Here is a 13236-nt window from a genome sequence, read left to right as displayed (position 1 = left end):
TGGCAAGTAAGCTTTAGGCACTCGAATAGGCCTCAAGTTCCATGGTACATGTGGCACAGTAAATATGACCATAGGAGAGACAACATTTGGATCCACACAACCTATTTCACTTGGCTGAAATGCAAATGCCTTCCCATGTCTAGCCAACATCCACATAAAACAGTCTCCACAGCAGGCAAAAGAAACACTTCTGCATCAACTTTCAATTCCTGTAATGTTTCAAATGTAAACTGATGACCTATATCTTTAGGATCCCGTAAGCTTGGCTGCCTTGGCACTTTTTCATACATACCCTCACTCTCTGGTGGAAGTGGCAAAGCAATTGGTTTCATCTTTTTGTCAATTGTCTTATACTTTGTCTCTACAAGTGCTTCAGCCCATTGTAATCCTTCCTGATGAGTAAACAATGATATAACATCATACATATTCAAAGAACATTCTGACAACACTCTGTTTTCAGCCTCATTTTTTACATGTATAGTTGCAGAAATTTCAGCCATAGTGTCATTAATATTCAGCCCATAAAAGATGCCTGAAACGCCTTCATTTTCAGCTATAACAACCCCAATGTCTCAGTTCCTTAGTAGCCTGTTTCATAGATATGCATTCTGCCTTGCACATAGCTTCCATAGGCTTAAACCGACATGAATTGTTTGCTGTAAATTGAGAATGACCACTAGTAAATACATGCTTCATTTCATCAAGAGACGAGTACACCCACTGAAAAACACTACTGTAGCCCTGCATTACAGCAGTGAATAATGAAAATCCAGGTCTTTGAATTCCCTTGCATTTGGAACCAAAGGAGACTCTTGATTTCTAGGATGATTAACACAAACAGTAAGAAATTGGACTACTTTTCTCCCATCCTTGATACTGACTCTTGCATAAGCAGAACCATCATCAAGCACCTTTGTTTCCATATGCACACATGTAATATAGGGTTGTCCCAAAATCACTGCATATGAGGAAGGAATTTTCTTGCACAAAGAAGTGTTTCTCTTCCTATACATCACCAATCGTCACTTTTACATTAGGACATGCAACATAGAGCTCCCCTAAAGAATTATTTGCAGCCCTCATTCGCCAACCATGATCAGTGTCTATAGGCCATGCACCATTTTCATACAATCCTTGCTCAATGACATTTATCTCAGACCCATGGTCAAGTAAAGCAACACAAGGAGTTTCACATTCCCCTATTTTCACTATCGTTTCAGTGGTAGCTCTAGCCCAATGATTTCTTGTGTAGTGACTTTGAGGAATAAATCCTAGAGTCTTTTCTCCATATTGTTACATTTGCCTTACTCCACCATGCATATTGCTACAAGACAATGAATTTTCAGCCACTTTCATCTCCTTTCCACATGCTATCCATTGATTAGTAGCATCCTGCATAGACAATCATGTACTTACTTCATGCTCGTATTAAGCCTGAATACCTAACAAACCAGTTTCCTCTTCAAATTGTAGCAATGCACTAGTGGTATCACCAAGAAATTGACACTTCCTTTTAATTATGTCAATGATCTCATCATGGAATTCTCGCTTGGCAATGTCAAGCACCTCTCCCAAGGTAAATTCCACCCGACTGTTTAAGATCCGTTCTTCAAGAACCTTCTTAAGATTTGTGGCTATCTCAATGTTAGATTGCAACTTATATCCTGCCTACTTGCCCTTCCTTTTGCCCTCTTGTTTGTTATCCTGTTTTTGCTCCTGACTGACCTCTTCCATAACATGCTCGAGAGGTGGCTAATTTGCAGCTTTAGGCTAATCCACACTTCTTCTTGTCATTCTTTTAGATGTCCTTGCAATATCTTCATCTCTTTTTTGTTTTTCTTCCACAAGTACATCTGTGTTTTGTACCTTTGCTAAATACTGAATATGCATCTACCGGTGACTCCCAACCAACTATGCCACGAATGTCTTGCCCTGCATGAGACATTTCACTATCAGTGACCTTTCTCTTTTCAGCTACATGTAAAGCATGTGTCCATATTTCAGCCTTTGGACCAACCATCACTTGGCCATGCATTCTATCCAAATGTAAACCAAAAGTAGAAGTATGTAATGCAGCATAAGCATTTCGGACAGCCAAGTCTTCCAACAACTTCTGCATACTTCCCTTTCCAAAATTCAAAGCAAGAGGCAATCCCATTTCTTGTGCATGGATCTTGCCATGTTTCCTAAAGATGAGTTGTCGTGGCAAGGCCTCCTGATAGGCAGCACAATCCTTTTTCTCATGCTGAAAATTGTCACACCACATACATCTTTTTTCAAGTTTAGGGGCTATTCAGCGTCCCCTTTCCTCTTGTCCTTTTTCATCCAAATTTGCAACCTTCAATTGAAGTTCCCACATCCCTTTGACCAATTCATCCAAGACATCTTCCCAAATAGAGGGAACAATAGCAGGTACATCCATAGGGTTAGCCATAGAAGTGGGTGGCTTACTGGATACTTCAACTGTTTTGCTTGTAATAGTGGGCAAGCTAGAGACATGCAATCTTTATCTTCTTCTATGCTTCTTCACAAGCACAGTAACAACTTCCTTGACATGTCTCCACTCTATTTTCAAACTTGTCTCTGTAGTTTGACCCTCCAGCAAATCATCAAGCTTATCTTGAAGCTCAGGATCAGCTACCTGTAGAAACAATTCAATTTTTTAACTTGCAAGAGCTTGCTGTTATGCGAGATCCAATTGCTCAAATTGACTTTCAAATTCTCTTAACAATTATGTAGCCACAAGACCCTTATTGGGTTGTATAACATATTCCTGAAAAGTCTTGCGTGTAATCAAACTGGTATCCTCAATATAAAATTCTTCCCTGAGTGTCTTCTTGAAGGCTACCCAGTCAGCATCCTGTAAGTATAATTTAGTAATCCGTGCTTTTAATTCATGAACAATAAAACATACAAAATATAAGCTCTATGCAGATAGAGGCACTCCAAAGAATTCCATCTTCTGAGCATAGGCATGTACATATGCAAATACATTCCTGCCATTGAATAACTTCACCTCACACTCAACTGCTTGCAAAGCATTCATCACAACACTTTCTGTTTCAGCAGAAGCTTGCATCACCTGTTGTTGTTGTTGTACCTGCATAAACATATTTTGCACCAACTATTGCAAAACATCACTGGAGAATGTATTCAAAGATTCTCCCATCTTGTCTTTCCTTCTTTTGACGACCTTTCACGTCGGGTTCACCAAAATGTCGGAGGGGTTTTTGTCGAAAGGTCGAATCCACCAAGGATCAGAAGTAGAAGGAAGTAGAGATAGAAGATGGAAGAGAAGATAGAGAATACCCAAGTGGTAAACACTACAAAGGCAGATCATAATGAATTGATTCAATATGTATTGAAAAAACCTGGAATCTTCGTACTACTCAGAAGCAATCTCCAGGCATTAGATCTCCTGGAGCTTCTTTGTAGAACAAAACGTACATAAAAATTACAGCTCCTTCTCTGCTGCTCGGAACCCAAATTTGATGGTTTTGTTGGCTCCGAAAGGGGGGTAACACTTCAGAATACCTACTCATGGATCTCCCAGATCACTCCTTCTTCTTCTTTTAGTTCAATCTGCAGTTTTCTGCCTATTTATAGTGATCGTGATGTGTGCGATTTTGTCAATCTGTCTTTTTTATGAAAAATATCCTAACTGGCTAAAAAAGCAACTTACTTTTTGCATGCCATCCTAATCTAGAAGCTTTTCTAACTTTTTTAGATTTTTACAATAAATAATATCAAATATAGGCTAAAATTATCCAAAAATCTAGTATTTTTGGATAATCCATGCAACTCACACTAATACTAATGACTTAGATCACATTGACTCTCTTGATTAATAAGAAGTTGAATGATGATGCATTCCATGCTTTTTCACACTGTGTCCGCATAGCATCACGACAACGCTGGCTAGAGTAAAAAACAGTGTCTGTGCTTTGAGACGTACTAGAACCTGTATTCAGCCCAAGCTTAACTTCCTCATGTAGTAGTAAAGCAATCAGCTCATCCCAATCAGGGGATTGAACTCTCACAGAAATAGACGTATCAAATGCTTTATACTCTTTGCCAAGTCCATTCAATGTCACTGCAATCATATCATCCTCAGACACTGAAGATCCAATGGTGGCAAGCTAATCAGCTATGTTCTTGATCTCTGTAGTGTAGGCCTTAATGCTTCTGCCATTTCTAGACATGTTATTGAACTGTTGCTTTAGTTGAATCTTTCTTGCATGTGTTACATTTCCATAATTCTTCATGAGTATGTACCATGCATCCTTTGGGGAACTGCATCCAGTAATCTGTATAACCATAGTGTCTGATATACATAAGGAAAACCAATGTAACACGTTGCATGCTCTCTCAGTCTATAGCTTATGAGACCTTTTCTGATCATTTGTCAGATTCCTTTCATGTATTTTAGGTTCAGCCTCATCACCTATACATAAGTCCCAATAACCTCAGCGAACTAAAAAATTCTTCATACGAAACTTTCATAAAGCAAAATTTTTGTTGTCCAACTTTTCTCCCATAATTTTGAGTGATATTGTTAGTGCTTTAAGCATTTTCCACAATTGCAGCTTAGGTATTCAGTGATGTATACAACCTATAAGTATCTGACTCCTTTTCCTACAGTTCAGGACTAGTTTCATGCTATTCAGGATAGTTTCTTGTAATTTAGGATAGTTTTCATGACAACCTGATTGCTATAAACTATATTCCAACAATGAAAAAAACACAGTCAACTGAGCATAAACCAAGCTCAAATCAGTTCAAAACATTCTATGGTAGTGGCAAAACATCCCAGCAAAAAACTATGTCCATACAAGTATCAATTTTTGTACTGTATGCAAGTAGCAGTACCAAATATAGCCATCCCACTGCTATAACCAGTACTATTTTCTTTGTTAAAACAAGAGTATTCAGATCTCAAAACAGCCCCAAAACATCTCATTCAGTTGCTGTAATGTGTCCACCTGTTCCCTTCAGGACACGTCTTAGCAGTCCATTGGAAAGGAGGTCTAGAAAGCTTCTCCCGGCACTCCCATGGAATGTTACGGGATTTGCGATCTAGGACTTTCTGTGTCTGCCACGTAGCGGAAGTATTGTGGCCATTCCCACTTAGGACTAACCTGAATCAGGGTTTCCCCTAATGGTCATTTCCTAAACGGCAACTAGCGTTGAGCCCCGAGTGAACTGCTTTACACAGAAATGCCAGGGCCGAAGCGGATTCACGCTGCACTTGGTTCAAGGAGAATGGGAAACAAGAGGGATGCAAGGCTCGACCTATCTGCCATAAGGCATAGTCCCATTCCATTCCCCTAAAACAACATAAATCGGGATTATTATAACCTAGACTCTAGGTCAGCGCCCTTGCTATTCATTTCCTTTGAGAAGATCTCCTTGCTGTCCATTACGATTGAGAAAAGTTCCCAGCCAACCGGGACCACCCATGGCCACATCCACCACACTTTCCTCAAGGTTGCTTTAGTTGTCTAATTACCTACCACATTTAGTTGGACATGCATCAAGCAACTTCCTTAATTAGCCCTTTAGACACCGGTTCCTTCACATAATCTTAGCACTTGACATAGAAAAGCAGTGTCAAACAAGTTCCCTTTCAACAGGTTATCATATTTATCTTTGGAATACATTCATAAAGTCTAGCCCACAGGCTTATCCATAATCCACCCGAAGGCTATCCAGCAATCCATAGGGACTACTAATCCAAGATTCCGCCCGTAGACTAGTATGCGGGCCTCGAGATCCAATCCCGAGTCACGTTGGCCTCTTGTACAGGGCCCGGAAGGCGAGGGATTTACAGCCAGAGCCCTCCTGGCACCCAAGCGTCCTCCTGCTCCAAGTAGCGCTCAACAAAGAGACTCACGCAGCGGGTTCGGTCCACCTTCCCGACGCGGCTAAAAACCCCCTTGGTTAGGGTCAAGCAGACAGTCGGGGGTAACTGAGGCTACCTCTCCCTTCATGCCTTCAACCTGAAGCATTAGATATCTTTTTATCCTTTAGTTCCTTGAGCAAACAAAGCAAACAATGCTCTTTAAACTGTTACAAGCACAATCATTTCCAGTGGTCGTTATTTTGCCAATTGCTAAGGAGTGAATCCTTCTCTTCGAATGCAACCAGCATTCGATCCGGGATCAAATTGCGACTTGGCAAGATCCACAAGGGTTTGTTTGTTCTCCCTTTTGTCCTTGGGTTAAGGCCGTACCCTATTAACCCAACTTAACCAATACCTTAGGTTTTATTAATAGTAAATCATGGCAAACATGTCACTCCAAATTATTGATTGGTCCTTTGCTTCCAAGCAAATACCTAATTCCCTTATCTTGGCAACTTTTCCCAAGAAAGGTGATATAACAGGATGGCTACTCATCCTCTTGCAAGTTAAACTTGTTCAAGAATCTGCCAATCTCATTCTGAGGAATTGGCCATTCTCTTGTGATCAAACCACAAGATCATGCGACGTTGCAACTTGTTGCACAAGTGTCGCATCTATTCCATGGGATCATTTCACCCATCGAATGGCGTCTTCTAGTCACGGAATCATGATTAGATAAGAAGCAGGGTTTAGGGTGTCTTCATATCCAACCCATTCCCAATTGCACTAGGTCGACAATGTTCGGTCCTAGGGGTTCCAACTCAATCTGAGTTTCATCTTTTGAATGAGTGATCCTTAGGGTAGAATCCCTAGATTTTTTCTTGCAAATGCGTCCAATTGTCCCTACATTCTGTGAATGTGGACATGACCTTTGGGTATGAGGGTTTTGACTTGGCAACAAGTGCAAAACTAGGTCAAGTCCTTAACGTGCTAAACCCTAGTTAGCACTTGGGGTATATTGTATCGATTTAACCATCCTATGCGAATCCCTTGCGGTTTAGGTGTTTTGGGTAATCTAGTTTACTTGTCTTATGACAAGGACGAACCAATCCTAGGGATGTTAATTTGATCTAAAAGGGGAAAACTAGTCGCATTATGTCATAATTCATGTAAGCACGTGATTAGTGCCTCTACGTACGACTAGATTCACAATCCCTAACTTTACTTGTTAAGTCCAAAACACATGTTAAATTACGGCATAATTTCCATTGATCCTACTAGGGCTTGTATTCACGATTTATGCCACCAAGCTTTTAAGGTTTTATGTTAAAATGAACCATGCAGCCTTTCCCTAACCACATCTCTTGATGAATGAAATTCTTCTTACGATGAATGTGCATTATGCAACCTTTCCTAACTACTACGTCATTAAATGAGATTCATGCCAATTGAAGCTAAAGTTAACCTATTTCATGTAACCCTTAGAATCTTTTCCATGCTTTGCAATTTCCTGGTTGATAAGACTTTCTTAATGAATCATTACGAAGAAGTTTTGTCTAAAATACTACAAGAATTTTGACTTTGTAATGGTAGTCATTAGTTGTTCTAGATTCGTTACTTTGCAATGCACAAAGGAAACTTGCTAAAAATGCTTAGACACCTTATGTTCTTTTTCTTTCATTCCTTTGAAAGTACAAATGACCAATCTTCAATCGTGAGTTACTTCTAGTAATTTTAAAATAGCCAATTTATTTCAATTGCATCTAACTAGGTGGATTTGACAAGCATAAGTGCATCCTAAATCCATGAAATAACCATGCATAATTGCAATACTTCTACATAAATCAAAAATAGGAAGAAAACCTGGACTTGTGGGCTCGGTGAAATATCCACATGAATATTAGGAGATGATCCTCTTGCAGGTGCACCTTGTGACTTTTTAAGGGCCATCATGATTTCGGTTTTTGGTTTGCCTTCGCAGTCTACAGATTACTCACCTTGGTATGTAGCTTTAAGATATTTGGCCATCTCCCTCGTACGTAGAAATTCCCTTTGAAGTATGGCTCTTGACAGAAGTATCGACTTGCGGAATTTGGCTTTGAAAGGCCTTAGGGTTTGGAGCTTGGGCCTTCTTTCTTTCGGGAAAAGAGGGATTTTGTGAAGGCCTTGCGGAAACGGCAGCTTGAGAGATATTCTTCTCCTTGAAATTCCGGCTAGGAATGGTTTTAAGGGGGCCTTGTGGGAATGGGGACTTATGAACTTCTCCTTCCTCTCATAAAAATTCCAGGGGTAGAGATCTTGTGGAAAGGGGATTTAAGGAAACCCTCTTCTTCTCTACAAGACCGGGGCCTAGAGGCTTGTGGGAGATTTGGTAGGAAGGCCTTATAGGCTTCCTCTTCGAAGCCCGGGGGGAAAAGATGATTGGTGGGAAATCTAGTGGGAAGGGCCTTTGTAGCTTCCTTTTCTTCAAAGCCCAGGATGGGCTGATTGAGTGATTGGTGGGAAGGCCCTTATAGGCTTCCCCTTCTCCACTTCAAAGCCCGGGAGGGGCTGATTGAGGAACTAATGGGAAGGGGGCTTTAAACCCGGGCTAGGAAATGGGCTTGTGGTGGATCCAATGGGAAGGGGGGCTTAGAGAAGCCCCTTAGAAGATTCCTAAAGAAGTTAAGCTTCTATGAAGCTTCTAAAATGTGCAAATGTGGAAAGAGGGAGATTAATGGCTATGTGGATGATGATGACTTGGAAGGCCTTGATGGCGGCCGTCAAGTGGGATGGTGGCAGCGACTTCAACCGGCGGCGGCTGGCGGCATTTTGGCGATGGGGGATGGCAGTAGTGGCCTCCAGTCATCACAGGGGGTGGCCCTTCTTCTTCCTCCCATGTAGAGCTTAGCTACGACGTCTTCAACAGGCTTATGTAGCCTCTCTCTCTTCTCACACCCTTCCTTACCCCCCCTAAGGGGGGGTTTTTATAGTCTAGGAGGGAGAGGGGACCTCCCCCCATGTGCCTTGTTGCATGGCCCTCTTCCCCTCCTTCCTCATGCAGCCCTACTAGCCCATCCCCCCACACTCCCTCTCCTCCAGCCAAGTATTGGATGGGGGAGAAGGAATAGTTAAAAAAATTTGAATTTTATTTCAACATTATCCTCTTAACCTCCTCCCAAGAAGATGTTTCTCCGCGACTATGCGGGATTGAATCCCCGGCCTTATTTTGCTAAGGCGGAGTTTCTCCATTTCTCGCATGCAGTTATAGATTAGCTGCAGGCACTGAAGATAATCTTTGCATGGGTTTCACTCAGTGTGTAGGAAGTCGGTCTAGTCATATTTTTTTACGTGGAAATATTACAGTTGCCACTCCATGCAGGAGTTGGTACATGTTCAACAGTCAGAATATATTCCATGTATGTTAAGTGAAAATGATAGATATCCTTCCTACAAACAATAACCAGTTAATAGCTTGGTATAACCAGCAACAAATTAGTCTAAACTTTAGACTTTCAGCACTCACAATATCCCAAAATGCAACTACCACTCAAGTGGTATGATCCAAGCAGTTGTTAGTAGCAAATAGCATCATAGATACTTCAACCCTGTAGGTATATTGTTTCCAAATTCAGGATAGCAACCAATTCATTGTTTTCAACTTACAAATAAGCTCCAAAATTGAGCATTTAATAATCCAATATCATGCTCAAATGCATGATAATAAGAGCATATACATTGTTAGGATGAAAGCCACCAGTGCCCTGGAATCACTTGCTGTTTACTGTAGTAAACAGCCAGTCTGCACATGTCTATGTTGAATATCTCAAAATCTGTGAGAAGTTTGAAAAAACTTTCTTCTACAAAGTTGTAGACCACGTCAAAACAATTTGGAATTGTGGACCATTTCTCCAAAAACCATTTCTATAGCAAGATATAGCTTCTGCAAAAAAAGGGCTATAGGCATAGTCTCCTTTGATGACGTTTTCTTCAGATCTGATGTCTTGATGTCAAATGGCCACTGCCAAGCCTTTAGGCTTCAGGCGTTCAAGCTCTGATACCATGTTGGAAGAGAGGGAGAGAGATAGAATGGAGTGGAAGATGAGCCTCAGCTCATTGTTGTTGTTCTTCCATTATTCTTCCATCATACTAACCGAAAGAGACTTACACACATAGGTATGACTAACCAAGACTAACTGTGGTTAAGTCACTGACTACACCAATTTATTGAATGTCACACATGTGTATAGCTGTATCCAGATAATTTCAGTCACATACATAAAGATAGACTAACTGAAGAGTAACGAGAGCTTGATATTCTAACACCTATCACTTTGGAGCCTAATATTGATGCCGCCTACCTTCAGCATTGTGAAAAATTTGCCATCGCTATCAAAATGCACTTGTTGTTGATCGTACCATCCCAACGAATCCCTGCGATCTATACATGTCAAATCAAGACCCATGACATAGGGCTTTTCAAGGCCATGGTCTAAGCTTTCTCCTCACTAATCTGCACATGGAATTGTTAACTGTATGAGTTGAAATAAAAAGAAACACAGCTGGTTGTGAAACCCTAATTTGGTGGAAGCCATAGCCAAGTTTCATCTAGCTCATATTTTACATTTTTTTTCACCAACTGAACTCAAGCAAGGTTTTGACCTTTAGATCCATCAATTCACTAAAGCTCCATCAAGATTTTAGTATCCAACAAGAAATCCTTGGAAAGCTTTTGAAGATTTGAAGCTTTCACTAAAGGACAAGCATCAAGCATAGTGAAATGTTATGCTAGCAATGCTTGTGTTTTTCAACACACTGCAAGTCAACTTGGTTTACTGATCAACCTCAATCAAGTAAATCCATTTTGAAGCTGAAGAAGATTGAAGAAAATTTGAAGATCTTGAGAACTCAAAGCTCAAGCAAACAACATTAAGTTTTACTAGTATCTCTTGATACTACATAGTGTATTTTTCACACTACTTTCACTTGTGTTTTTTGACACAAATTCTTTCAACTCTTTTGCTGTTTTTATTAAAAAACAAATTAGAGATTGAGGTTGACTCTTAGCAATGGGAATGCCAAGTATGAAGTATCTTGAGTGGTTTTACTGCTCATGAAAAGCAACATTATTCTTGTTGTCCATTTGCACTACATGGAAGACTTGTTTGACCCACTCGCAAGAAGACATGGAGCCGCCTACATCAAAGAACAATCAATGATCTTATTTAAGACATTCTTGTTTCCTAAAAAATGATGATATCTTTGCTTGAGGGGGACATGAAGACTAATGCAAGAAAAGTCCATGGAAAAGAAGACCATGAAGAAGAGGACCAAATGATCAATACAAGGAAGAAAAAGAAGATCCGAAAGAGCAAAGTGAAGTACAAGTACAAAATTAAAAAGAGTAAAATGGAGTACATCAAGAAGGAAAAGAAGATTCATAATGGTATATCCAAAGAAGAAAACCACAAGGGCCTTTCGGTCCTTGATCCAATTTTTACTAGACCTTTTTATTATATGTACTTGCCATTGATGCTCTTGTCATGAGCTTTGTAAACTCCTCATGTAACCTTGTACTATAGCCTCTGTACACTTTTTAAGGCCCTTGTTATGGCCTCTAGATATCCACCATATCTTTGGTACCCACACTTAGCCTTTTTTGCAACAGCCTCTCGTGTTTACCATGGTTGTGGTGTGCCCACACTTTGCAGGCGGTGCTCACTAAAGGCTCTACACACTTTGTGCCTTTCTAGTTGTGATTGAGGAGGGGTGTTGAGATTTAGGCAATCACACCTAGTTGTATGCCTCTTTGTATGGAGCAGTGGGAAAGGAAAACACTAGTAGTCTAGGATGCCGTCTTGAATCCCATAAGCACAATGGTGTAGAGTGCTACCTATGGAGTCTCTATAAAGCATTGTACTTGACTATCACTTTCACAATGAGTAATGCAATATTATGATGCTTTGCTCTTTCAGTTAGTGTCATTGTCATTGTCAGTCCAATACACAAGATTGTCTTTATGAGTCCAAGCTTCCATCTTGGAAACTAATTCACTTGCGTGACAGTTGTCTCATTGTCTATGTCAACATGAATCTAGCCTTCATCTTCCATCCACCATAGCTCCTGCCATGCTCTAGATCTGCACTTTCCACAATCTCTACTCTCTTAGGCACATTTGGAGGTGGTCCATAGAAGGATTTATAAAAGGGATCACACCTACGGTACATCTTCTTCTTACCTAGACTCACATGCATTCCTTCAAATTGATCATGTGCCTTGGAATTGATTGGTCCTTTTTGTTTTTACTTGGATTGAAAATGCGAATTATATTTCCTTGCTTTTGAAGGCTCCCTAACATCAAAATTCATACCATTTTGTTGATTGGTAGTCCTAGGGATAGGATTTTCATGAATATGAGAACTTCGCAAGTTAGGGGCTATTGTGGGAATTATCTTCTCACCAAAGCAAGGCTTATAGCTTGTCAAATTTAGTGTCTAAACTCATGCTTAATTGTTGTATTCGATCCTTTAGTCCTTTGGTATATAACTAGTAGGATCACAGCCCAAGAAGTGGGAAAATTTGTGTTTGAAAACATTTGTTGCAGGTTTGGCACACCTTTGGAAATTATCTCTGACCGGGGTCCTGGTTTTAGGACCAATCTAGTAGGGGAGCTAATGGAAAGGCTAAAAATCAAGCACATGCATTCTACTCCCTACTACCCATAGTGTAATGGTTTGGTCAAAAAAGTGAACGGTCTGATTTGTAAGATAATTACCAAGCAAGTACACATGCACCCCAAGCACTGGGATAAAAAATTGAGTGCAGCTCTTTGGGCCTATAGGACTTCATTCAGAACCTCACTTGGCTATACTCTATTTCACCTCGTCTATGGCCAAGAGGCTTTGCTTCCTATAGAGGTGGAACTGACTAGCTTACGTGTTTTAGTAGCCGGTCGAGAGAAGAATCAAGATAAGAAGATAGAGGAAAGGATCTTGGATCTAGAGAGGCTGGAGTTAGACAGAGAAGCAACAGTCCAACACTATTCCATGCACATTGAAGAGAGGAGAAAGTTATTTAATAAGAAGCTGGCTAGCAAACACATAATGGAAGGATCACTTGTGCTACGCTATGATAACCGCTTTGATAACAGAAAGGATGCTAAAATTGTGTTCAAGTGGGAAGGGCCATTCATGGTCATAAGGAGATATCGAAATGGCAGCTGTAATCTAGGTGACATGGATGGGAGAGTTCACAAGACAAGGGTAAATTGATGGTGACTTAAGCCTTATTTTCAAAGAGACAGGGACATTTTGGAGTAGTCATTTGATGAAGAGCCACCAATGAGGGGGTACAGTCCTCCTTGCTCTATTGGACCATCATTAGCAAGCTAGAGGCATCAATGCCTCTAGCCTAAG

Source organism: Lygodium microphyllum, chromosome 15, assembly GCF_053477565.2.
Source record: "Lygodium microphyllum isolate KBCC chromosome 15, Lygodium_microphyllum_v1.1.10, whole genome shotgun sequence".
Classification (NCBI taxonomy): Eukaryota; Viridiplantae; Streptophyta; class Polypodiopsida; order Schizaeales; family Lygodiaceae; genus Lygodium; species Lygodium microphyllum.
This window is presented reverse-complemented; position numbering follows the sequence as displayed.